The sequence below is a fragment of the Gorilla gorilla genome, chromosome 6, assembly GCF_029281585.2.
Source record: "Gorilla gorilla gorilla isolate KB3781 chromosome 6, NHGRI_mGorGor1-v2.1_pri, whole genome shotgun sequence".
Classification (NCBI taxonomy): domain Eukaryota; kingdom Metazoa; phylum Chordata; class Mammalia; order Primates; family Hominidae; genus Gorilla; species Gorilla gorilla.
The window spans coordinates 43,535,252-43,561,754 of NC_073230.2; the positions used below are offsets into that span (position 1 = coordinate 43,535,252).

A 26,503-nucleotide genomic window follows, 5' to 3' on the forward strand; every position below is an offset into this window, starting at 1 on the left:
CTGGCAACCATCAATCTGCTGTCTGTCTTTATGGATTTGCCTATTCTGGGTATTTTGTGTAAATGGAATCTTACGTGACCTTTTGTGACCGGCTTCTTTTGGAGGTTTTGATGGTTCATCCACACTGTAGCACATGTAAGTACTTCATTCCTTTTTATACCTGAATAATATTCCATTGTATGTACATACCACCATTTGTTCCTCCATTCATCTTGTGTATTCATCTTTAAAATAAAACTTTAAAAAACTTTATATATGATGTCTCACCCAAGACCAATCAAATCAGAATCTCTGAAGGGTTAGAACCCTGGGTGATGGTACTTTTAGATCACCAGAGTTGAGAATCTCTGCTTTTATATAATGTTTTGGTCATCAATTTCTGCATAAGAAGCCATCCCAAAATGCAGTAGATTAAAGTAACAAAATGATTTTATTTTATCATGATTCTACAATCTGTACCAGGCTCAGCTCTGTGGTTGAGCAAGTAACAGATCCAATCCAGACTCTGCTAGCTTGCTGGTGGTCACTCATGTGAGTATATTGAGCCAATGGGTTGACTTAAGTCTGGATTCAACATGGAATGTGACAGTTGGGCTTCTGTCTCTCACCATGTCTCAGGGCCTCTCCCTCTCCTTGAGGCTACTCTACGTAATCTCTCCAGTAGAGTAGCTGGACTTCCTACACAGTGGCCCAGGACTCCCAAAGCATAGGAGCAGAGGATGCCATGACTCTACATCCTCATCCCAGAACAGACACAGCGTCACTCCCGCCACATTCTACTGTTAAAGCAAGAAACACATCCAGCCCAGACTCAAGGGGGGGCCTACACAAGGGCCTGAATACCTGGAGATGTGGGGAGGGGGATCATGACTCACTGGGGCCACCAATGTAATGGACAACCGTACACAACCTCTTGTGCAATGTTAATATATTTTCAGTAAAACCAAATAATTCACACATATAAAAGCAGACAGATGTCCAATGTATAGCAATGTAACTATAGTTAACAATGCTGTATTGCATACTTGAAATCTGCCAAAAGTGTAGATCTCAAGTGTTCTTACGTAGTCAATTCTGCAAGAGGATATAACACTTTTAAATATATATGCACCCAACACTGGAGCATCCAGATATATAAGGCAAATATTAGAGCTTAAGAGAAAGATAGGCCCCAGTACAATAGTAGCTGGAGACGTCAAGAGAGACTCTTACCAAAAAAAGGAAAGAGGGAAGGGGGGAAGGAAGGAAAGAAGGAAGGAAGGAAGGAAGGAGGAAAATGCTGACTATGTGAGGTAAAGCATATATTAATTAGCTTGATTGCAGTAATCATTTTGCAATGTATACATATATCAAAATATCAAGTTGTACACCTTGAATATATGCAATTTTATTTGCCAATTATACCTCAAAAAACCTAGGGGTTGGTGGGTGAGGTAAAGGCAAACATATTTTACTTACAAATGATAAAACGAAGTGGATAAGTAAATGCAGCACACTTACTGTCCTTAGCATCACAGTAAGTGAGATATTAACATTTTGAAAATGTTAGTTATATTAGAACTGATTGCTGGTGACCCTGGATGAATTCTGAACTCCTCCTCAATCAAGCGGACTGCCACATTCCGGAATTTTCTGAACATTGAATGGTGAATAATTTTTAACATTGATTTTATCTACTCACCTGTTTCCAGCTAATCACAGCCCTGGCTGACATCACAGTCCTGGCAGAGGAGCATTTTTATTTCACTTTTTAAAAAACCAACAACAAGCATGTAAATGAGCTCTAAGTCCTCTCTCTGTCCATGTGCAGTGAGAACAGGGCAGTTCTAAGAAGGTAAATGATGGGTGAAATTTTCTACAGGGCTCTGCCCTTGTTATGGGATAGGGTCTCCATCCTGACCTGCACTGGAGGAACCTGGAAAAGAACTGGGCCAGAGGGCAGCGAGAAGACAAGAGAAGAAGTAGCTGAAGCTTCCCCTCAGCGCCACAAAACTCATTTCAAACTAGCCACTAAAGTTCTGAAAATGCCTCAACCTCCCGTGAAAGTCCTACCCCAGTATCCCCTGTATTCCTATGAGGCTCTTCATTTTCCTATTACACAAGATGGGCCCAGAACCTTAAATGGAAGTAATACCATGCTTCCCATTCACTTATTCAAAAACTAGTTCTGGAGTCTCTATGCATAGTTTGTCAAGTAGCTAGGATTGTAGGGGTGAACCAGACAGATAACTACAACCCTTATGAAACAAACATCCAGCAGGATAGAAAGAAAATACATAAAACAATCAGATGGCCAAAGAGATTAAAACAGAAGGAAGTGCTGGCATTCCCTGAACACACCTGCTCCCTCATATACAGGGGCATATGGACAAGGACTTAACCAACCTCAGTTGGCTTATCTGTTAAATGGGCTCCCAATAGTACTGACTTCATGAGGTTGTGAGAATTTGCAAAATAATGTGTATTCAGTGGGATGACTGCAGTCTCAAACATGGTATATGATCAGTAACTGCTAGTTACTCTAATGATTAGTAGCAGTTTCTGAAGAACTGTATTTAGAATTGCTTCAAGATTCAGAGAAGTCCCCTTAGCAAATATGAATTCCTCTCCCTCCACCCCACTGACTTCATGCTCTTTTCTAATGTATCCAAGCATTGATGATTTTATTAACTTTTAAGCTCGTTCCTTTCTACTGAAACTCCTAAAAACCAGCCTCCTCATTAAAAAAAATATAACCCTTTAAAAGCAACTAAACGTGATCCTCCTAGCGTTTACACTAGGAGTGGAGTGTAGAAAGCCCTTGGGATCAGAAAAACCTAGATTTGAAAGCTGGCTCTGCCAATATTTGCTGTGTGACCATGGGCAAGTTGCTTAACCTCTCTGAGCTTCAGTTTTCCAATCCATAAAATGTGACTAATAACACATGGTATTCAGAGATGATATGAGGTCAGCAAAGTACTTTTCATTAAGGTGGCTATTTTTGTTATTAATAGGTCATGTAATTCAGGATGTACACAAAGGTTTATTCTGGGAACTGAATTAAGCAAGCCATTTAAGCAAGAAGGCTGCACAGCACTGAAGTGGAAATAACTGATGGGAAGACAATCATCCTCCCAATCCTCTCATTGTGCAAGACAGGGGGATCCCCAACCATGGGGTTACTGAGGGTTCAGAACAGAGGACCCTTAAATAGCAGTGGTCTGACCACCACATTTTCAGATAGGAAGGTAGAATTGCCCCAGGCCACAGGCCCATGGAAAGCTGTTAGGTCCCCTGAGTTTGGGGTGTCACTGGGCTTCTGTAAAAACACGTGAAGGCCCCACAAACAGTTACGTGAGTAACAAAGGGGCCACCAGCCACCTCAGCAGCAGATAGGCAGGTGGGTGGCAGAAAGGGGTAAGGGAAGCCTGACCATGCTGAGAGAAAAAGTCAGAGCATACCCTGAGCAGGGTCTCTTCTCAGCACTAGGAACATGTGGCATCAGTGGGGTATACCTGCTAAAATGGACGCACCAATACAGGAACACTTTTATTAACTAAAGTCCATAGTTCACATTAGGATTCACTCTGTGATATACAGTCCCATGGATCTTGACAAATGCATAATGCCATGTATCCACCATTCCACTATCAAACAGAATCATTTCACTACCCTAAAAATCCTCTGTGCACCACCTATTCATCCCTCCCTCCCCCATCCAAGCCCCTGTTAACCACTGATTTGTTTTTACCAAATACCCAGACTTCAAAGAGATGATCTTTTTATGATCTCTATAGTTTTACCTTTCCAGAATGTCCAGAGCTCATTTCTTTTTCCTGCTGTATCATATTCCATTGTCTGGATGTGCCACATTTTGTTTATCTATTCATCTGTTGAAGGACATCTTGGTTGCTTCCAAGTGTTGGCAAATATGAATCAGTGTGCAGGTTTTTGTGTGGGCAAAAGTCTTCAACTTATTTGGATGGCTATGTTATGCCATCCTTGCTTACTGCAATCAGATTGTAGTAAGGAAAAAAGTTGTTTAGCAGGAAAGTCTCTTTCAGAGGAAGGAAAAGTCTTCATTGAGCAGAATGCCTTGATGGGCTGTGTGGCTGTGGAAGGACAGCCTGGGAGCATGGCCACTCGGGCTGGAAGCAGATAAAACATATACTTTAGCATTCAAACCAGGACACTTTGGGGGTTAAGAGTAGACACTACTAATATCACTGGAACAACAGAAATAATCTGGTTTTATTCCTGTAAACTTTGGTATAATGAAGCCAAGAGTTGGCTGAACTTGAGTACATTTTTTTAAAAACTCAAAACACAAAAACATAAAACAAGGTAGGTGGCTGACTTTAAAATGACCGGCCATATTGAATGTTGGTGAGGACTCAGAGCAACTGAAACTCTCCTACACAGTTGGAGAGAGTGTAAGATGGCATGACCAACTTGGAAATCAGTTTGACAGCTTCTTAAAAAGTTAAACATACACCTACAATACAACCCAACCATCCCACTATAGGTGTCTATCAAAGAGAAAAGAAAGCATGAAACCCAAAGACTTGAATGTGAGTGTTCACAGGAGCTTTATATAGAGCCAAAACCCAAAAACAACCCAAATCCACTAGTAGATGAATGACAGACAAACTGTGGGACTTCTATACAGTGGAATACCACTCTGCAGTAAAGACACACTATTGATACACACAATAACAGAGAAGAATCTCAAAATCATACTAAGTGAAAGAAGCTAGGCCAAAAAAGAACATACTGTATGATTCCATTTATGTAAAACACTGGAAAATATGAGCTAATCTTTTTTTTTTTTTTCTGAGACAGAGTCTTGTTCTGTTGCCCAGGCAGGGGTGCAGTGGTGCAGTCTCAGCTCATTGCAGCCTCAATCTCCCAGGATCAAGAGATCATCCCACTCGGCCTCCTGAGTAGCTGGGACCACAGACATGCACCCCCATGCCCAGCTAATTTTGTTTTTTTTTTTTTTTTTGTAGAGATGAGGTCTCACTATGTTGCTCAGGCTGGTCTCGAACTCCTGGATTCAAACAATCCTTCCACCTTGGCCTCTCAAAGTGCTGGATTGTAAGTGTGAGCCACTGCATCCAACCAATACAAGCTAATCTGTATAGAGAAAGCGTATCACTGGTTGCCTAGGGATGGGATTGAGGGAAGAATGGATTAAAAGGGCACAAGATAACTTTAGGTGATGGTGGAAATATTGTTTAGAAGTGACAGTTTTATGGCTGCGTGCATGTCAACACTGATAGAATTGCACACTTTAAATATATGCGATTTTGTATCCTTCAAATATACCTCAATAAAGATGGAACACTTTAAGAAAAAATAAATTAAAATGCATGCTCTTTAGCCTTAAACAGAAAAACATGATTTTTAGGGAGTAGGGAGTAAGTGAGCCAGCATGGAGACAAGGAGGTTGAAGGCAAGTGAAGAAGTCCCAGAAATTGAGCAGGCAGCTACCAGAAGAGAAGGCCAGTGAACATATCCCATTTTGGACGTGGGGCCCAGGCAAGGGGGTCCCAGAGACATTTTAAGACTGATAGTGTCCAATAGTCTATTTTATCAGCTGTGCTATTCTCTAAAGAAACCCTTACATGTGGGCACACACACACACACACACACACACACAAACGGACACACTGGTCTTTAATAAGTTATGTAATGGCCTTGGATGAGTGAGGTTTAGGAGAAATACAGTAAAGGAGCTGACTCTCTGGGTAGATTAAGGACAGGGAGAAGGGGGCATTTAAAAATATGAAAGATGGGAGGGAGAAAGAGCCAGGATTCAGTGGAAGCAGAAAATCAGAATACGAGGAGACCCAGGGAAATATCTGACTTACAAGAATCCTCATTGAGATTGGGAAGTTGGCTGGGGTCCCATTTTACAAGGAATGAGGGTTTTATTTGCATTTTATTATTTAGGGCTCTAGCTGACAACCCAGTTACATGACGATGTCAAAGGGCAGAGGTTACATCATTCCAGCCAAATACCACATCCTGTGGCCACTGCCCCTTACGACATAGTTCTCACCTGGGGCCTGGTCAGAGAGGACCAAGGTCATTGGCCTTTTGCTTCTTAGCTAGCAGTTTTAAAGTAAATGGCGATTTAGGGAAAGGGAGAGGTGGCAGATGACAAGAAGGGAGAGCATTTGTGTTTTCAATTTTGCCACCCATAGTGCTAGGCACTGGAAGTACAGTGAGGAGCACACTCCTGACTTCTGTTCCCGGAGCTGATGGTTCAGCAGGACTGCAAACATGAAATCAGTAAGACTAGTGCCTGTTGAAATAAGGGAGAGGAAGAGAATATGGATGTGAATTACAAGTAATTTCTGCTAGGGGACTTCCCAGGAAGTGAGGGTCAAGATGAGATTTGAAAGCTGAATAGGGAAATGTTGCCCCAACACACAAGACCTCAGTCCTGGCAAAGCAAGCCCCGATTCCCCAATCAATTAGCTTCAGTCAGGCTATTGACTTGGCACCAACTTGTGTGCAGTGGCCAAGCTGGATGCTGTCCCGAATTACATCAGTGTGACAAGGCAACGTCTCCTTTAGTGTGACCTTAACAGTGGATTTGTCCCTCTTTATCAGAGTAGGCTCCCTGTGTTCCCAAACTCAGGAAACTCCAGGCATTGGCAGCCCACTTGCACATTCTACATCAGATCCTGCCTCACTGGGAGTTGTGGCAGAGGATGGCCAGACAGACACCATGGAGAGGCGCAATGAACAAACCTTCATCTTCCATACATAGCATGAATTCTGCTTTCTCTTCTGTGCCTGTGTACAGACACTCAGCCAGGAATCCCACCACCAGGAGCATTTTCATCCACTTCTCTAAAGGAGTCCAGTGCTTTGCTGCATAACAGTGTGTGATAGATTATACACAGGTGCCCAGTGGGTCCAGCCTCCCCGCACTCTCCTCCCTGTGTGATCCCTCCCTACATTCACTCCAGGCTTAGTCATGTGATTTGTGAGAGTGAGGCAAGCAGAGGGTTGATAAGCACTCGTTCATTTCTCCTGGAATGTTCCCTCCAGGAACTCAGCTGCCATGCTAAGGGAAGTATTGACTCTCCTTTTGTGAACTGAGAGGCCACAGGAAGAAAAACTGAGGCACCCCAGCCCTCAATCAGCACCAGGGCCTCAGAGTGTGAGAGAATCATCTGGGACATTGCAACCCAGCCCAGTCCCCAGCCGGATGTACCCTCCTGGAGTGAGCCCAGCAGAGACCACAAGGAGCAGAGCAACCACCTAGCTGAGCCCAGCCACCCACAGGACATGACAGAGGATACACTGAGATTGTTTTAGGATTATATATAATGGGGTGGCTGTCTCAGAGCAGTATTCATCACACAGGTGTGGCCCTCAGGCCTTGTTTCCCAGCAGCAAGAGCCATTGTCATAGCTCCAGGGGAGCCTCTTTACAGCCATTGACAGTTGTCCCACTCTTGGGATGCTCTTTCAGGCTTTGGTTTCCATTTAGGATATTGTTTTTCTTATCATTTTTCAGGTGGGTCACAAGAGTGTTTTGAAGGGTTCAGGGCCCACCCTTCGGAAAGTTGTAGATGATTGTCTTGTGACAGCTGTAGCCATAGAGCAGGGTTTTTTTAACTATTGTATTTAAATATAATAAATTGGCATATATATTTGTGTGTGTGTTGATCATGTTTGTTTATTTCTATAGAACCATCTCCTCTTCCTAATAAACACAGAAGACAAGACAGAGAGGAGCACAGGAAGGAAGAAGAGCCCCTGGAGAAGCAGTCCAGTCTCTGCAGTTTCCCCAGCTGGGGCAGATGGGCTGCCCTCCTTATTCCCCAGGCGGCCCCTGGCCAACCTTTCAAGTCAGCACTTATCTTAAGGACAATGCCTTTGAAGGCCAGGGAGGTATGGGATTTTCTCCTGATCTGATCCCACTGAGCGAAGCCTGGCAGCTTGCACACCTGCGTCCTCCACTGCATGAGATCCTCTCAGCCAGGCGGGCCATGCACAGCAGTGTGTGTTTTCTGCTCACTCCCACCCACAGCTGTTTGCCTCCAGCATGGCCCATTTCCTGCCCCATCTCCTTGGGCTCCCTGGAGCTCAGGACCTGCTTGCCTCATGGCAAGTGCCAGGAGCTAGCTTGACCTCCCACATTCTTTCCTGTGCTCAACCTTGCCCTGCTGCCCACCACCTAAGGTTTCGCTATCTGCACTCTGCTTTCAGCCTCAGGCTGGTTCTTTCTGGCTAACCTGAAACACAGGTGCCTGCAGAGGAAGGTGAAGAACCTCCCCGTGGTCCCCTGCCAGCCCTGGCTCTTTCCATAGGGAAAGGCTGGGTCATACCTTGGGCAAATTCTACTGATCCTGCACCTGTCCAAGGTGCCCAGTGTGCACTTAGTTTTCTCTATAGGAGATGCCCTGGGGGAAGTTGGTTCCACCTGGGGCTCCACCACTGCTGCCGGGGTGTGGGTGAAGGGGGAGGCCACAGGGCCTCACTGGGAGGCTGTGCAGGCGGAGTGGTCCTCTCTCCAGGCCAGGTAAGGGACTAGCAGGCATGTTAGCTGTGCTGCTGGCTTCTGCCCTGACTCCAGGTCCTCCTCAGGCCTCTGATTTCTGTGTTGTTCCTTCGACTATTCTCAGAGTATGAAGTAAAGGTAGGAATGGCAGGCTCACTGCACCTCTGCTGTTCTGGGTTGGCAGGGATGATACACTGCACCTTGTGGATGGGGAAGGAGGGCAGCTTGGTAGCGGGATCAGTTGCAGGCATCAGTTTCAGGGGTATGATCCAAGCCTCCAGCTTGGATCTCTTGTAGCCTGGGAGCAGATAGGTGGCCAACACTTCATTGTCCCGCAACTAGTCCTGGATCCCTTCCCATGTACGACCCATGGACACCATCAGTTCTGCCTGCCCAGGTCTTTGTAGTCAGAGAATGACTCAACGCAAAGCTTTAGTTTCTCCCCATAGGAGGGCCTCTCTTGCTGGATTGAGCATGAGGATTCACTTGAACAGGTTTTCACACTCCATGGACAGGTAGAAACAAATACCAAATGTTCCTCTCAGCTCTCACTACTCCCGCAGCTCCTTAGGGTTCTGTCCATCAAAGGGCTGGGATGTGATGACTAGATATACAGGAAGCCTCCAGGCTGTACACCTCTACCCTGGGGCCACCTTACTTTGGCCCTGGAAGAGTTCTGGGTGGCATGAGGGGCACTACCACAGAAGGTACCCAGCTTGTTGCCAAAGAAGCCCAAGCCTGCAGTCTCGATGTTCATGTCAGCATCCAAAAGCAACTATTCTGCCTTCAGGTCCCTATGGGCAATACTACACTTCTGGCGGCAATACTATCACATAGCACAGCCCACACTATCTGGTGGAAATTGCTTCAGGCTTTCTTCTTCTTCAGGCTGCCATGAGCCACTAGGTACTCAAATACCTCTCTCTCACTAGCCTGCTCCATGACTAGGTAAATTGCTTCCTTGGTCTCGATCAACTCAAATAATTTCACAATGTTGGAATGATACAATACCTTCATGATGTCTTCATGAGATAGTCTCTGGAGGCTGGAGTTCCACACTTGTAAATGACCTTTGCAGCCACCTGTGTGCCAGTCGGGATGTACCAGGCCAACTTCACCTTGGCAAAGGTTCCCTTGGCAATGGTCTTGAGGAGCATGTAGCTGCCAATATGAGTCTCCTCCTTGGCAGAGATGCTATAAAGGGCCTACCAGTCTTTTGGACTTACTGCTAACAATACTAATTACCAATATTAACTAATAACACTGATTAAATAAAGAAGAATGTGGGAAGAAATGAAAAAGAAAACAATGAGAAAAACAAAAAGGAATTAAGAAAAAGAAAAAAAAAATTAAAAATGAGGCCAGGTATGGTGGCTCATACCTGTAATCCCTGTACTTTGGGAGCCTGAAGCAGAAGGATTACTTGAGTCTAGGAATTCAAGACCAGCCTGAGCAACATAGTGAGATCCCGTCTCTACAAAAAAAAATAGCCAGGTGTGGTGGTGCATGCCTGTAGCCTCAGCTACTTGGGAGGCTGAGGCAGGAGGATCCCTTTGAGCCCAGGAGGTTGAGGCTGTAGTGAGCCATGATGGTGCCACTGCACTCCAGCCTGGGTGACAGAGCAAGATTCTGTCGAGAGAGAGAGAGAGAATAAAGAAAAAGAAAAAAGAAAAGGAAAAGAATAAAGGAAAATGAAAAAAGAAAGAATAAAGAGAAAAATAAAAAAAGAATAGAGGAGGGGAAAAAAGAGAAAATAACAAGAAAAATAGATACAGAGCCAAGAAATTTAAAAAGCTAACTTTGGTGAAAATCCTTCAGGTCACCAAAAGCTACCTTCCTGAGCTAGGAAGGCCAAAAATTTAGGCCCAGCCAGGGACTTACATGGTACAGTACTTGGAAGTCTGTAACTGGTTCCTTACGAGGTCATAGCAAGAAACAGACCTATCACAGCTAAGGATAATTCACAGTAATTTTCTCACTTTTTGGTCTCAAGAATGCTTTACTCTTAAAAAACAAAAAGAGGGAGAATTCAAAGAGCTTTTTGTTTATGTGGGTTGTAGTGAACAAATATTCACCTTCTTAGAAATTATAACATGCAGGATGCTTCAGTGGCTTTTAAATTTCTAGTTTGCAAAGCTGTAAAAAACTTTTGGCTCATAAAAAGCTCAAAATATCTACACTTAAAATATTCCATTCCTTAAAACAAACAAACAAACAAACAAAACCAACAGCTTCTGGCTGGTGTCCGGATAATGACAATACCAAGAGCACCAAGGCTGCGGGGTCCCACGGTGAGGAGCATGGATACAGCTAGAGAATGTCAGGGAAGAAAGACTTCTCAAGGAGGTTCCTGAGTCAGACCTGAAGGACTCATGGGGGTGGGCTGCACCTCCCATTTCTTGAACGTATACCCTTGGTCATGCCCTGTGCTGGACACTAACTATTCAGAGATGCATGAAGGCACCCTGCCTCTGTTGCAGAGCAGAAAGATTGTGGACAAAAATTCTAAATGCTGCCAAGGAGAGGAGACAGACCTGCCGGCTCAAGCTTCTCTGGGCCTCTGGGGAAGTCCCACAATCTTGGCTGTGCCTGCCCCTGCCCTCCCACCCCTACCCCAACTCCATCCCTGCTTGGTTACCTTGATCTGTATCACTTGTGGCCCCAACATGCCTGGGGTGAATATCCAGGTGCTCCCCACCCAAGCTGAGTAAGTGGGGTAGATACGATTTTTTTTACTGGGCAGAAGGGGCTCATTTATGATTCATTCACTGGCCCCAGAGATTGAAATCTTGGGTACCTAAACTCTCTTTCATTCCCACTCAGGCACCAGGTCTCTTGCATGGAACAGGCCATCTTAGGTTCCATGTGCCAGGGCTGGTCTCAGTTCCCCATCCCACCAGGGCTCACACACAGCCCTGCAGGTAGGGTCCCCAGATCAGCTTGCGTGACGTTGAAATGTAGGGCGAGAGGTCTTGTTGGTGACCTATCACTTTCACTGAGAAATGGACATGGAGAGAACCAGAGTGAGTAAGGGTGTATGATGTGCACTGCAATGGGGGACAAAGCAGACTCCTGCCTTCGTGGAAGTCACAATCTAGTGGAGGAGGGATGTTACTAGAAATAGACAAAGTGCTGGAAGAACAAATAGCAGGGACTTGCTGTAGTCGGGCAAGGGGGTTAGGAAGCCATTACTTGGAAAGTATGGTTTCAAGTCAGAGTTAAGGAAAATTAGGAGTCAGGAAGATAAAGGAGGTGAAGTGATGATTGGAGGGAAAATAAATCTGTCCTTTGTCCAGACGTTACCCCATGCTAAGTAGTGGCTGAGCCTTTCCCAGCATCACCCAAGGTAGGATAGTGGGTGAATAAGACATGTGAACTCTCCAGTAACACTAGTAGATTTTGAATCCTGCCTCTGCCATTTGCTGGCTGTGTGGCCTTGGGCAATTTACATGTCACTCCATTGCTTCTGATAGCAAAGGGGATGATGAGATAGACTGATAAGATTTAATGTGTTTGGCTGCTGTATGGAGATTGGATTAGAGCAAGAGTGTAAGGGAGAGAAAGATAGAAAGATATATCAGTGTTTCAGGCGAGAGTCAAGGTGGCTTGGGCCAGGTGTGATACTGGAAGTAGGGAGAAGTGGAAAGTGATGATAATTCACTGGATTTGGTTGGTGAGGGTGTGGCCAAGGGTGACCCCCAGGTTTCTGGCTTTTGTTATTATAAGTAACACAGAAGAAGAATGGATGAATCATTAATTTATTTTCTATTTATTGTGATATCTATCATCCTGCAAAAATATTTCCGATATATTCAATTTAAAGAATAGTAATAAAAATACTTATTTACTCCTTAGATCAGTTGAGAAAAAGAATTTACTAATATAGTTAAAGCCTTCGAGTGTCCCATCTTCTCCCCAGAGGCACTCTCTATCCTGAAATTTGTTAATCTTGCCTTGGCTATTTGTTGTTTTTACTATATGTGTATCTATTCCTAAATAATATAGTGATTGGTTTTGTGTGCTTTTGAACTTTATGTTTATTCTGTTAGGGGTTCATTGAAATTTTTCAATCCAAAAGTTTATAGTCTTAATATAATTTGGAAAAATTAATTTAAAAAATCAACTCTGGCTCACGTCTGTAATCCCAGCACTTTGGGAGGCTGAGGCAGGTGGATCATGAGGTCAGGAGATCGAGACCATCCTGGCCAACATAGTGAAACCCCATGTCTACTAAAATACAAAAAATTAATCGGGCATGGTGGCACGCACCTGTAGTCCCAGCTACTTGGGAGGCTGAGGCAGGAGAATCGCTTGAACCTGGGAGGTGGAGGCTGCAGTGAGCTGAGATCATGCCACTGCACTCCAGCCTGGTGACAGAGCAAGACTCCATCTAAAACAAAACAAAAAAACACACAACTCTGAATGACTGGTCTCAAAATGATACCAAAACTTAACTGGCACCATGATACTATAGAGAAACATTTATCCATTCACCCATTGAAAGACATCTTGTTTGCTTCCAAGTTTTGGCAATTATGGATAAAGCTGCAATAAACATCTATGGTATATTTTTGTATGGATATAAGTTTTTAACTCATTTGGGAAAACATCAAGGCGCACGATTGCTGAATCATATGGTAAGAAAGAGTACGTTTAGTTTTGTACAAAACTGTCAAGCTGTCTTCCAAAGTAGCTGTACCATTTTACATTCCCACCAGTAATGAAGGAGAGTTCCTGTTGCTCCTCATCCTTACCAGAACTTGCTATCATCAGTGTTCTGGATTTTGGCCATTCTAATAGGTGTGTAGAGGTACCTCATTGTTCTTTTAATTTGCATTTTCCTGATGACATGTGATGTTGAGCATCTTTACATGTGCTTACTTGCCATCTGTATTAGTCCAGTCTCACATTGTTATAAAGAAATACCTGAGACTGAGTAATTTATAAAGAAAAGAGGTTAAATTGGCTCATGGTTGTACAGGCTGTACAGGAAGCATGATGCTGGCATCTGCTTGGCTTCTCTCAATAAAATTTGGGAAAATTAAAAAAACAACAGCTCTGAATGATTGGTCTCAAAATGATATCATAGCCTAAATGGCATCAAGATACTATACAAAAATGTTTATCCATTCACCTATTGAAGGACATCTTGGTTGCTTCCAATTTTCGGCAATTACGAATAAAGCTGCAATAAACATCTATGTATATGTTTTTGTATGCATATAGTTTTCAATTCATTTGGGTAAATATCAAGGCACATGATTGCTGAATTATATGTTAAGAAACAGTTTGTTCTGGGGAGGCCTCAGGAAACTTAGAATCATGGTGGAAGGCAAAGGGGGCACAGGCACATCCCACGGCCAGAGCAGGAGCAAGAGAGAAAAAGGGGAAGGTGCTACACACTTTTAAACAACCAGAGCTCCTGAGAACTCACTCACTATGGCGAGGACAGTACCAAGAGGATGCTGCTAAACCATCATGAGAAATTCACCCCCAGGATCCCATCACCTCCCACCAGGCCCTACATCCAACGTTGGGGATTACATTTCAACATGAGATTTGGGTAGAAACACATCCAAAGTGTATCACCACCTGTGTATTTTCTTTGGTGAGGTGTCCATTCAGATCTTTTGCCTATTTTTCAGTTGGGTTGCTTGTTTTTGTATTGTTGAAGTTTAAGAGTTCTCCATCTAGTCTGGATAGCTGTCCTTTATCAGACATGTTTTTTGCAAATAGTTTCTCACAATCTGTGATTTGTCTTCTCATTCTCTTAATGTGTTTTGCAGAGCAGGAGATTCTGATTTTGCTGGGATTTTGACTGAGATTGCATTGAACCTATAGATCAATTTGTGTTGACAGTGGATGACTGAGGAGCAGTCCTCCAGGCATCAGTGGAGCACAGGCTGGGAGATAGTCTGGCATCAGAAGGGAGTTGCAAAGGCTGGCAGCCTGCCGGGCTAGGAGGGACGGCTGATTCATATTGGAATCTGTACTCTCTCCTCTTCCACCCACTCTGTAGGCCTGAGTCATAAAGAAACCTTGCGGTGCCTTCCCCTGTGCACCCTTGGTATAGCTGTGAACACTTCCCTCTGCACAGACACATTGACACATGGGGCTTATCACAAGGGACACCCCGAGAGGCTTCCTTGGAGGTGCCCTTGCATGACTTACAGAGTGGCATCCCAGGGGAAAGTAGCTAGGGCTCCTCCCCTGGTCAATCAGACTATCTGGTCCTTTCTGCTCTGAAGGCAGAGACCTCATTTTAGGGCTATAAACCCAGGCAGGACAAAAATAAAATACACATTCCAAAGACTCATGTCATCCTCCCCAGAGCTGGGGAGCCACAGCGTGGGTGGTGGTCTAGAGGCTGTCCCTCAGATGTGTGGCCTTCCATAGGCAGTTTTGCGACTGTCAAATCCTCCCCGACATCTGCCCCTCTGCTGTGTGTGCTCTCCAGGGGCCCAGGGTGCCGGTTCCCTCTAGCCTCCTTCTACCAAATGAAGCTTCTGCACATGTTCTTCCAAACTCAAATTTCTTGTGGATAAAATTAGATCAGAGAGCTGGTGTTGCCGGGAAGCTGCCTCGAAAGTGGGTGGCTGCGGGCCATTAGCGGTAAAGATAAGTTAAAATAACTCTAATAAAAATGATGTTGAATGTGGGAAGCTGAAGCCCTTTTGCCCATTATCCTGAGAACCGGTTGTCTTTCTGTTATTCTAGTTGTTTTGGGCCTCAAAATTACATCTGTATTTAAACCAAAGTTTTTATTTTTCCACCCAGATAAAGCCAGCTCTTCTCCTGCTGCTCCGGATAAGTGATTCCTCATCCTGTGTGCCTCAGCTCCTGCCACCACCTCCAAGAAGCCCTCCCTGATCCCCTCACAGACAGTTAGCTCTGCACATCCTCTTGCTCCCTGTCTGCCTCACACCAGCTTCTCTGTCACAGTCGGGTCACGGTTGCTCCCTGGGTCTCCTGCCCCACTGGACTGCGAGCCCCTCCTCAGCAGTCACAGGACATATTGATCTTTGCATTCCACAGAATGTGCACCTAGGAAGTATGAGTCAGAGGAGTGAGTTGGTGCTTTAAAAACCAAAGGCTAAAATGCAAGTGCTGTTCCATAAAAACCCCAACCGCTGGCAAGGGAAGTGACAGGACGGGACAGGGAAAGCAAGGCTTTGGAAGCAGGAACATTTTACTTCTCCTGACACCAAGAATAACCAAGACATGATTCTCAGCCTGAGTGTCCTCATCTGTGAAATGGGGTCAGTGATAGCAATCTTCCCAGGTCATTTGAGATTCAGGGCACAGACCAGTTCCTCAGAAATGTTAGTTTCTTTCCCTTCCCTAGTAAATAAAAACACTACTTTGTTGGCAAGAAAGCCTGGGGCTTAGTCCTGGCTCTGTCACTAACAGTTGTGTGACTTCGGGAAACTACTTTACCCACTGGGTGCCTGGTTTATTTCCTGTCAACAGGAAGTACTGATTGGTCTGTAGATCAGATTTTTTATAATGCTGATGATTAAAATTTTGAAACGAAGTGTTTCCTGACTAAGAGTTTCAGTCTTAGGAATGGAAATAGAGCCTAGAAAGAAGGTTGTCCACTTTTCATGGATGATGTTGGGGGCTGAGGCTTCGGTGTCACTGTCCTGTTGGGAGTGGCCGGAAACGCTCAGCATTTCACAGGCTTCTCCTCTATTGGTGGAAGAGCAGACGGGAGAGGTTGGTAGAGCGCTGGGGTATTCTAATGACAGATTCAGAGGGGACTGAGCCAGGGAGCCCAGAGAAGAAGACTGTTGAAGGGAAATTAGGAGAGAGAATTAGGCAGGTATTCTCCAGTGGTCACATTATTTTTAGATCTCCAAATGATGGAGCTAGAATGGGCCATTTGAGGCCTGCTGGTTTAATCCTCCCTGGTTACAGAGGAGGAACCAGTGGCTCAGAAGGTCTAAGTGACTTGCCAGGTCTCCCTTTCCTGAGCTCTGTGACTCTGCTTCTATTTCAGTTGGTCGTGACTCCAAGGGAATCTCTTGTGTGTATTTTGGCCCTAACAAATACCAGGACTGGTTTTCTTTAAAAAGCTTTCTTCATGGGCACTGTTCGTCTCATGCAGTTTTAATAGAAAACTGTGTTTCTATTTTCCAGCACCATTAGTTGCTATGAGCATAAACTTTCATATTTAATGCAGCATGATTCACAGCGATGCTCCATTTAAAAATGGGTGAACCTCTTCTCTGGCAAAAATTGGAAGAGAAAAACTAAATGGGAATAGGAAACAATCATTTCTAAAAATATGAATAAAAAGAAATATCGATTAGTCTTTCATTTACTTAAAAGCATAGCCGATTGGACCAACTATTGTTGAAATTCAATTTCTGCACTTTATTCTGAATATTTCAGACCTTTTCGCCCTCTACATAACCACTAGCTCTTCCAGAGCAATCCAGGGACTATGTGTATGGGGAAGGAGCTAGAAAAGTTGTGAGAAGAGAAAAGGCAACTGTCCATACAAACCCGAGGATCTTTTTAGCCACCTTCTTCTTTGGGAAACACTGAGATAAGAAGCCTGCTCCCCACTCCCAACCCACAGCTAGTGCTTCTCTGTTCACATTTGGTTAACTCATACCCGATTCATTCCTCAGGTGCATCAGGTATAAATACGAGAAGTATCCCTGATGCCCCCACGCACAGTTAGCTCTGCACATCCTCCCACTCCCTATCTGCCCCACACCAGCTTCTCTGTCACAGTTGGGTCACAATTTGTCCCTGAATCTCCTGCCCCACTAGATGGTGAGCCCCTCCCCAGCAGCCATAGGACATATTCATCTGTGCATTCCACAGAATGGACCCTGGACTCACCATTCCCAGGCATCTGACACAAACACAGGTACCAATAGCATTCTCTCCAAGGAGAGCCTAGCCATGGGCAATGGAAGAGGCTGAGGGACACGGGCTTCCCAGGGCCCCCCTAAAGATCACTGTGGAGCCTCCTGGTACCCACCTGGAATAACTGTGAGAGCCAACATCTGTGGAGTGGTAACCATGTGATAGCCACTGTGATAAATGCACCACCACCCTAAGAGGATAGGGCTATTTTTTTTTTGACAGTCTCACTCTGTTGCCCAGGCTGGAGTGCAGTGGTGCCATCTCGGCTCACTGCAACCTTCACCTCCCAGGCTCAAGTGATTCTCCTGCCTCAGCCTCCGAAGTAGCTGGGATTACAGGGATGGGCCACCGTGCCCGGCTAATTTTTTTTTTTGTATTTTTAGTACAGATGAGGTTTCACCATGTTGGCCAGGCTGGTCTCGAACTCCTGACCTCAGGTGATCCACCCACCTCAGACTCCCGAAGTGCTGGGATTACAGGGGTGAGCCATAGCACCTGGCCGGGGCTATTTTTCTTATTCCCACTTAACAGACTAGAAAACTGAGGTGCAGAGTGGCTAGGGAAGTTGGCCAAGGTCTTAGGGATATTAAAAGGGTGGTGTCAGGATAAGAACCTGGGCTGTCTGGCTTCAGAGTCCATGCTTGTAACCACTACTGAGACTGCATCAAAATGACACATGCAAACTGTCTGGTGCAATTATAGCTAGTGTTAGCAAAGCTATGGGGAAACCAGAACATCAAGTCACTGGAGGTGGGTGTGGAAGTTGGTATATCCATGTTGGAAAACTATCTGGCAGTTTCTTATAAAGTTAAACATACATATTGCCATGCAACCCAGCAATTTCACTTCTAGTTATACACCCAAGAGAAAGGCGTGCATATAGCTGCTGAAAGACACATACAAGTATGACCTCATGTTCATAGCACTATTTCAAAAGCCAAACCCTGGGAACCAATCCAAAATCCACCAACAGAGAATGGAGAAGTAAAGCGTGGTATAGTTATGCAGCAGAATATTGCACAACGGCGACAATGAACAAACTACACAAGCAATAAGGATGAATTTCAGTGTTGAGAGAAAAAGAAGCCAGACACCAAAAGTGCATTTTGCATGTCCATTTATATAAACTTTAAAACACTCGAAGCCAATCCATGTTGTTGGAGGTCAGAGTGGTGGGTGTCCTTGGGATTAGTTCCTAGAAGGGGGCACATGGGAGATTTTTGGGAGTGCTAGTAATATCTTGCTTTTTGATCTAGGTACTGTATACAGGTATTCTGTTTTTATGAACATTCATCAAGCTATTCCCTTATGAACTGTATGCTTTTATGCATCTATGGTTTGATTGAATAAAAAGTTTACTTTAAAAATAAAATGTCAAGAGTCGCTTCCAAGATGGCCAAATAGGAACAGCTCTGATCTACAGCACCTAACGAGATCGATGCAGAAGACGGGTGATTTCTGCATTTCCAACTGAGGTACCTGGTTCATCTTGTTGGGACTAGTTGAACAGTGGGTGCAGCCCATGGAGGGCGAGCCGAAGCAGGGCAGGGCATTGCCTCACCTGGGAAGTGCAAGGGGTTGGCAGATTTCCCTTTACTAGCCAAGGGAAGCCGTGAGTGACTGTACCTGGAGGAACAGTACACTCCTGCCCAAATACTGTGCCACTGCAACTGGCAGACCAGGAGATTCCTTCCTATGCCTGGCTCAGCAGGTCCCATGCCCACAGAGCGTTGCTCGCTGCTAGCACAGCAGACTGAGACGGACCTGGGAGGCAGGAGCTTGGTAGGGGGAGGGGCGTTTGCCACTGTTGAGGCTTCAGTAGGTGGTTCTATGCTCACAGTGTAAACAAAGTGTCAGGGAAGCTCAAACTGGGTGGAGTCCACTGCAGCTCAGCAAGGCCTACTGCCTCTCTAGATTTCACCTCTAGGGGCAGGTCATATCTGAACAAAAGGCAGCGGATAGCTTCTGCAGACTTAAATGTCCCTGCCAGACAGCTCTGAAGAGAGCAGTGGTTCTCCCAGCACATTCGAGCTCCAATAACAGACAGACCGTCTCCTCAAGTAGGTCCCTGACCCCTGTGTAGCCTGACTGGGAGACGCCTCCCAGTAGGGGCTCACAGACACCCCATACAGGTGGGTGCCCCTCTGGGATGAAGCTTCCAGAGGAAGGATCAGGCAGTAATATTTGCTGTTCTGCAGCCTCTGCTGGTGATACCCAGGCAAGGAGGATCTGGAGTGGACAGCCAGCAAACTCCAACAGAACTGCAGCTAAGGGGCCTGTCTGTTAGAAGGAAAACTCACAAACAGAAAGGAGTAGCATCAACATCAACAAAAAGGACATCCACACCAAAACCTCATCTGTAGGTCACCAACATCAAAGATCAAAGGTAGATAAAACCACAAAGATGGGGAGAAACAAGGGCAGAAAGGCTGAAAATTCCAAAAACCAGAACACCTCTTCTCCTCCAAAGGAACACAACTCCTTGCCAGCAAGGGAACAAAACTAGAGGAAGAATGAGTTTGACGAATTGACAGAAGTAGGCTTCAGAACGTCTGTAATAACAAACTTCTCTGAGCTAAAGGAGCATGTTCTAACCCATCACAAGGAAGCTAAAAACCTTGAATAAAGGTTAGACGAATGGCTAACTAGAATAACCAGTGTAGAGAAGAGCTTAAAAGACCTGAGGGAGCTGAAAACCACAGTACAAGAACTTCGTGAAGCATACATAAGCTTCAATAGCCGATTTGATCAAGTGGAAGAAAGGATATCAGTGATCGAAGATCAAATTAATGAGAGAAAGCGAGAAGATAAGATTAGAGAAAAAGAGTGAAAAGAAATGAATAAAGCCTCCAGGAAATATGGGACTATGTGAAAACACCAAATCTACGTCTGATTGCTTTACCTCAAAGTGATGGGTAGAATGGAACCATGTTAGAAAACTCTTCAGGATAATTATCCAGAACTTCCCCAACCTAGGAAGGCAGGCCAACATTCAAATTCAGGAAATATAGAGAACACCACAAAGATACTCCTCAAGAAGAGCAACCCCAAGACATAAAATTGTCAGATTCACCAAGGTTGAAATGAATGAAAAAATGTTAAGGACAGCCAGAGAGAAAGGTCGGGTTACCCACAAAGGGAAGCCCAGCAGACTAACAGTGGCTCTCTAGGCAGAAACTCTACAAGCCAGAAGAGAGTGGGGGCCAATATTCAACATTCTTAAAGAAAAGAAATTTCAACCCAGAATTTCATATCCAGTCAAACTAAGCTTCATAAGTGAAGGAGAAATAAAATTCTTGACAGACAAGCAAATGATGAGATTTTGTCACCACCAGCCTGCCTTATAAGAGCTCTTGAAGAAGCACTAAACATGGAAAGGAACAACCAGTACCAGCCACTGCAAAAACATGCCAAGTTGTAAAGACCATTGATGCTATGAAGAAACTGCATCAATTAACGGGCAAAATAACCAGCTAACATCATAATGACAGGATCAAATTCACACATAACAATATTAACCTTAAATGTAAATGGGCTAAATGCTCCAATTAAAAGACACAGACTGGCAAATTGGATAAAGAGTCATGACCCATCAGTGTGCTGTATACAGGAGACCCATCTCACATGCAAAGACAAACATAGGCTCAAAATAATGGATGGAGGACGATCTACCAAGCAAATGGAAAGCAAAAACAAACAAACAAACAAAAAAAGCAAGGGTTGCAATCCTGGTCCCTGATAAAACAGACTTTAAACCAACAAAGATCAAAAGAGACAAAGAAGGCCGTTATATAACGGTAAAGGGATCAATTCAATAAGAAGAGCTAACTATCCTAAATATATATGCACCCAATACAGGAGCACCTAGATTCATAAAGCAAGTTCTTAGAGACCTACAAAGAGACTTAGACTCCCACACAATAATAATGGGAGACTTTAACACCCCACTGTCAATATTAGACAGATCGACAAGACAGAAAATTAACAACGATTTCCAGGACTTGAACTCAGCTCTGGACCAAACGGACATAATAGACATCTACAGAACTTTCCACCTGAAATCAACAGAATATACATTATTCTCAGCACCACATCGCACTTATTCTAAAATTGACCACATAATTGGAAGTAAAACACCCCTCAGCAAATGCAAAAAAAAAAAGGGAAATCATAACAAACAGTCTCTCAGACCACAGTGCAATCAAATTAGAACTCAGGATTAAGAAACTCACTCAAAACCACAGAACTACAAGGAAACTGAACAACCTGCTCCTGAATGACTACTGGGTAAATAACGAAATGAAGGCAGAAATAAAGACGTTCTTTGAAACCAATGAGGACAAAGACACAATGTACCAGCATCTCTGGGACACATTTAAAGCAGTGTGTAGAGGGAAATTCATAGCACTAAATGCCCACAAGAGAAAGCAGGAAAGATCTAAAATCGACACCCTAACATCACAATTAAAAGAACTAGAGAAGCAAGAGCAAACAAATTCAAAAGCTAGCAGAAGACAAGAAATAACTAAGATCAGAGCAGAACTGAAGGAAATAGAGACACAAAATCCTTCAAAAAATCAATGAATCCAGGAGGTGGTTTTTTGAAAAGATCAGCAAAATAGATAAACCACTAGCAAGACTAATAAAGAAGAAAAGAGAGAAGAATCAAATAGACACAATAAAAAATGATGAAGGAGGTATCACCACCGATCCCACAGAAATACAAACTACCATCAGGGAATACTATAAACACCTCTATGCAAATAAACTAGAAAATCTAGAAGAAATGGATAAATTCCTGGACACATACACCCTCCCAAGACTAAACCAGGAAGAAGTTGAATCTCTGAATAGACCAATAACAGGTTCTGAAATTGAGGCAATAATTAATAGCCTACCAACCAAAAAAAGTCCAGGACCAGACAGATTCACAGCCGAATTCTACCAGAGGTACAAAGAGGAGCTGGTACCATTCCTTCTGAAACTATTCCAATCAATAGAAAAAGAGGGAATCCTCCCTAACTCATTTTATGAGGCCAGCTGATACCAAAGCCTGGCAGAGACACAACAAAAAAAGAGAATTTTAGGCCGATATCCCTGACGAACATTGATGCAAAAATCCTCAATAAAATACTGGCAAACTGAATCCAGCAGCACATCAAAAAGCTTATCCACCACGATCAAGTTGGCTTCATCCCTGGGATGCAAGGCTGGTTTAACATACGCAAATCAATAAACATAATCCATCACATAAACAGAACCAATGACAAAAACCACATGATTATCTCAATAGATGCAGAAAAGGCCTTCAACAAAATTCAACAGCATTTCATGCTAAAAATCTCAATAAACTAGGTATTGATGGAACATATCTCAAAATAATAAGAGCTATTTATGACAGACTCACAGCCAATATCACACTGAATGGGCAAAAACTGGAAGCATTCCCTTTGAAAACCGGCACAAGACAAGGATGCCCTCTCTCACCACTCCTATTCAACATAGTATTGGAAGTTCTGGCCAGGGCAATCAGGCAAGAGAAAGCAATAAAGGGTATTCAATTAGGAAAAGAGGAAGTCAAATTGTCTCTGTTTGCAGATGACATGATTGTATATTTAGAAAAGCCCATCTTCTCAGCCCCAAATCTCCTTAAGCTGATAAGCAACTTCAGCAAAGTCTCAGGATACAAAATCAATGTGCAAAAATCACAAGCATTCTTATACACCAAGAACAGACAAACAGAGAGCCAAATCATGAGTGAACTCCTATTCACAATTACTACAAAGAGAATAAAATACCTAGGACTACAACTTACAAGAGATGTTAAGGACCTCTTCAAGGAGAACTACAAACCACTGCTCAATGAAATAAAAGAGGACACAAACAAATGGAAGAACATTCCATGCTTATGGATAGGAAGAATAAATATTGTGAAAATAGCCATACTGCCCAAGGTAATTTATAGATTCAATGCCATCCCCATCAAGCTACCAATGACTTTCTTCAAAGAATTGGAAAAAACTACTTTAAAGTTCGTATGAACCAAAAAAGAGCCCACATAGCCAAGACAATCCTAAGCAAAAAGAAGAAAGCTGGAGGCATCACGCTACCTGACTTCAAACTATACTACAAGGCTCCAGTAATCAAAACAGCATGGTACTGGTACCAAAACAGATATATAGACCAATGGAACAGAACAGAGCCCTCAGAAATAACACCAGACATCTACAGCCATCTGATCTTTGACAAACCTGACAAAAACAAGAAATGGGGAAACGATTCCCTACTTATAAATAGTGCTGGGAAAACTGGCTAGCCATATGTAGAAAGCTGAAACTGGATCCCTTCCTTATACCTTATACAAAAATTAAGTCAAGATGGATTAAAGACTTAAATGTAAGACCTAAAACCATAAAAACCTTAGAAGAAAACCTAGGCAATACCATTCAGGACATAGGCATGGGCAAAGACTTCATGACTAAAACACCAAAAGCAAAGGCAACAAAAGCCAAAATTGACAAATGGGATCTAATTAAACTAAAGAGCTTCTGCACAGCAAAATAAATTATCAGCAGAGTGAACAGGCAACCTACAGAACGGGAGAAAATTTTTGCAATCTATCAATCTGACAAAGAGCTAATACCCAGAATCTACAAAGAACTTAAACAAATTTACAAGAAAGAAAGAAACAACCCCATCAAAAAGTGGGCAAAGGATATGAACAGACACTTCTCAAAAGAAGACGTTTATGCAGCCAACAGACATATGAAAAAATGCTCATCATCACTGGTCATCAGAGAAATGCAAATGAAAACCACAATGAGATACCATCTCACACCAGTTAGAATGGCAATCATTAAAAAGTCAGGAAACAACAGATGCTGGAGAGGATGTGGAGAAATAGGAACTTTGGAGAAATAGGATGTGGAGAGATAGGAGCTTTTACACTGTTGGTGAGAGTGTAAATTAGTTAAACAATTGTGGAAGACAGTGTGGCGATTCCTCAAGGATCCAGAACTAGAAATACCATTTGACCCAGCAATCCCATTACTGGATACATACCAAAGGATTATAAATCATTCTACTATAAAGGCACATGCACATGTATGTTTATTGTGGCACTATTCACAATAGCAAAGACTTGGAACCAACACAAATGTCCATTAATAATAGACTGGATAAAGAAAATGTGGCACATATATACCATGGAATACTATGCAGCCATAAAAAAGGATGAGTTCATGTCCTTTGCAGGGACATGGATGAACCTGGAAACCCTCATTCTCAGCAAAATATCACAAGGACAGAAAACCAAACACTGCATGTTCTCACTCATAAGTGGGAGTTGAACAATGAGAACACATGGACACAGGGAGGGGAACATCACACACCGGGGCCTGTTGTGGGTGGGGGCCTGGGGGAGGAATGGTGTTAGGAGAAATAACTAATGTAAATGACGAGTTGGTGGGTGCAGCAAACCACCATGGCACGTGTATACCTATGTAACAAACCTACACGTTGTGTACATGTACCCTAGAACTTAAAGTATAATAAAAAATAATAAAATAAAATAAAATGTCTAGTACAGTGCCTGCCAATGTAAAGGATTCAACCATGTGAGTTCGCTGCCTCCTATCCCTCCTCTTTGCCTGCTTGCAGGTATCTGGATGCACCTTGCTATTTCCTCTTATTCAGGCACTGGCTTTCGGATAATGTCACAGGTTCCAGGGCCAGGGGATTACTGGGTCCCTGTGAGGTGCCCAGAGTCTTAGAGCTGGGGGGGCATAGGAGATATCTTGCCTGGGCCAGGCCAAGAGAACATTCATTCCTTCGTGTTCACAGGGGGTGGCCTCTTCAGGTGTCAGTGAGCAGGCTGTGGTGTGGTGGAAGGAGTTCTGAACCCAGGAAGCATGGCTCGAATTTAGGCTCTGCTGGACACTTGTTCTGCCACTCCACTGGGCAAGTCACTGGGGACCATTCAGTCCCACTTGCTCATCACAAAATTCTTAATGGCCAATACAGGCAGAAATACCTGTATTGTGTGTGTGTGTGTGTGTGTGTGTGTGTGTGTGTGTGTGTGTGTGTGTGTGTGTGCTGCAAAGAGTGATGTCAACACAGGGCCTCATGAATAGTCATGAGGAGTTAGAGCACAAAGAAGGAAACCCAGCCCAGCTAGAATGGCCACAGCCATGCAAAGAACCCAGCAGCATTCACTTTCCCTCATCTCAGAGTTCCATGCTCCCTCCACTCACCCGATCTGCTTATTAAAGGCTCAGACTTAACTTCTGGTGGTGTTCACGCCATGGTTTCTCCAACGCCTTGGCAGACAAGGCAGTAGCCTGCAGATGCTTCAGGGTCTGGATGTATTGCAAGCCTCTTCATGAATGCCACTCCCTATAACTCACTGGGTGTAAAAGTAGCACGCCTGATTGGTTTCATCAGCAATAATGTCCCCTGGCTTTGTAAATAGTCAGGGCTTTCACTTAGATGGGATCTCAGAAAATGTGGCTAAGTCTTTTGTTTCCAGAATCTCATCCACAGCACTCCCAACAGGCTCTCACCCTGCTTGTCACAGATTTTCACTGTGAAAATCTCCAGTGACAGTGAACTTACCACTTTCCACACAGCCCCCTCCACGGAGAGCTCTTGAAGAGAGCTGTTGGCCTCATCATATGAGATTTATAAATAGGCAGCTGTGGTACGAAACACAGAGGTTTAAGAACAGAGGGTGGAGCTCAGCCCCTGGTGGAAAATGACATCTGTGACTCACTCAGAAGAGCAAGTCCCTCTCAGCCTTTCTGCCACATGGAGCTGGGATACCCAGAAGGAGCTCTCCTGAGGATGCCTCACCGAGGTGGGGTGAGGTGAGGCCTGATGGAGGCACCAGCATGGCCCATGAGCTCTAGAAGAAGGCTGGGCTTTGGGTGGGCACCTGAGCCAGCCACACCAGGAAGGGAATACTGCCTAGTGCAGCTGTTCTCAAACCTTACGGTCTCGAGAGCCTGCTATACCACTGAAAACTACTGAGGACCCTAGAGAACGTTCCTGGATTACATCTACCAACATCACAAATTAAAACTAAACATATTCTTTAATATTTATTTGGTAATTTATTAAAAAT

The 26,503-nt window shown here is 44.0% G+C and overlaps 1 long non-coding RNA gene across 1 annotated transcript; it reads right to left on the reverse strand.

The window, feature by feature from the left end:
- Positions 1 to 911: 911 nt before the first annotated feature.
- Positions 912 to 26,073, reverse strand: LOC129523831 (uncharacterized). Its single transcript, XR_008667476.2, has 3 exons — positions 25,635 to 26,073; positions 12,772 to 12,892; positions 912 to 4,127 (listed from the first exon to the last, which is right to left on the reverse strand). It is a non-coding gene; the product is annotated as an uncharacterized lncRNA (long non-coding RNA).
- Between the last annotated feature and the right edge of the window lie 430 nt (positions 26,074 to 26,503).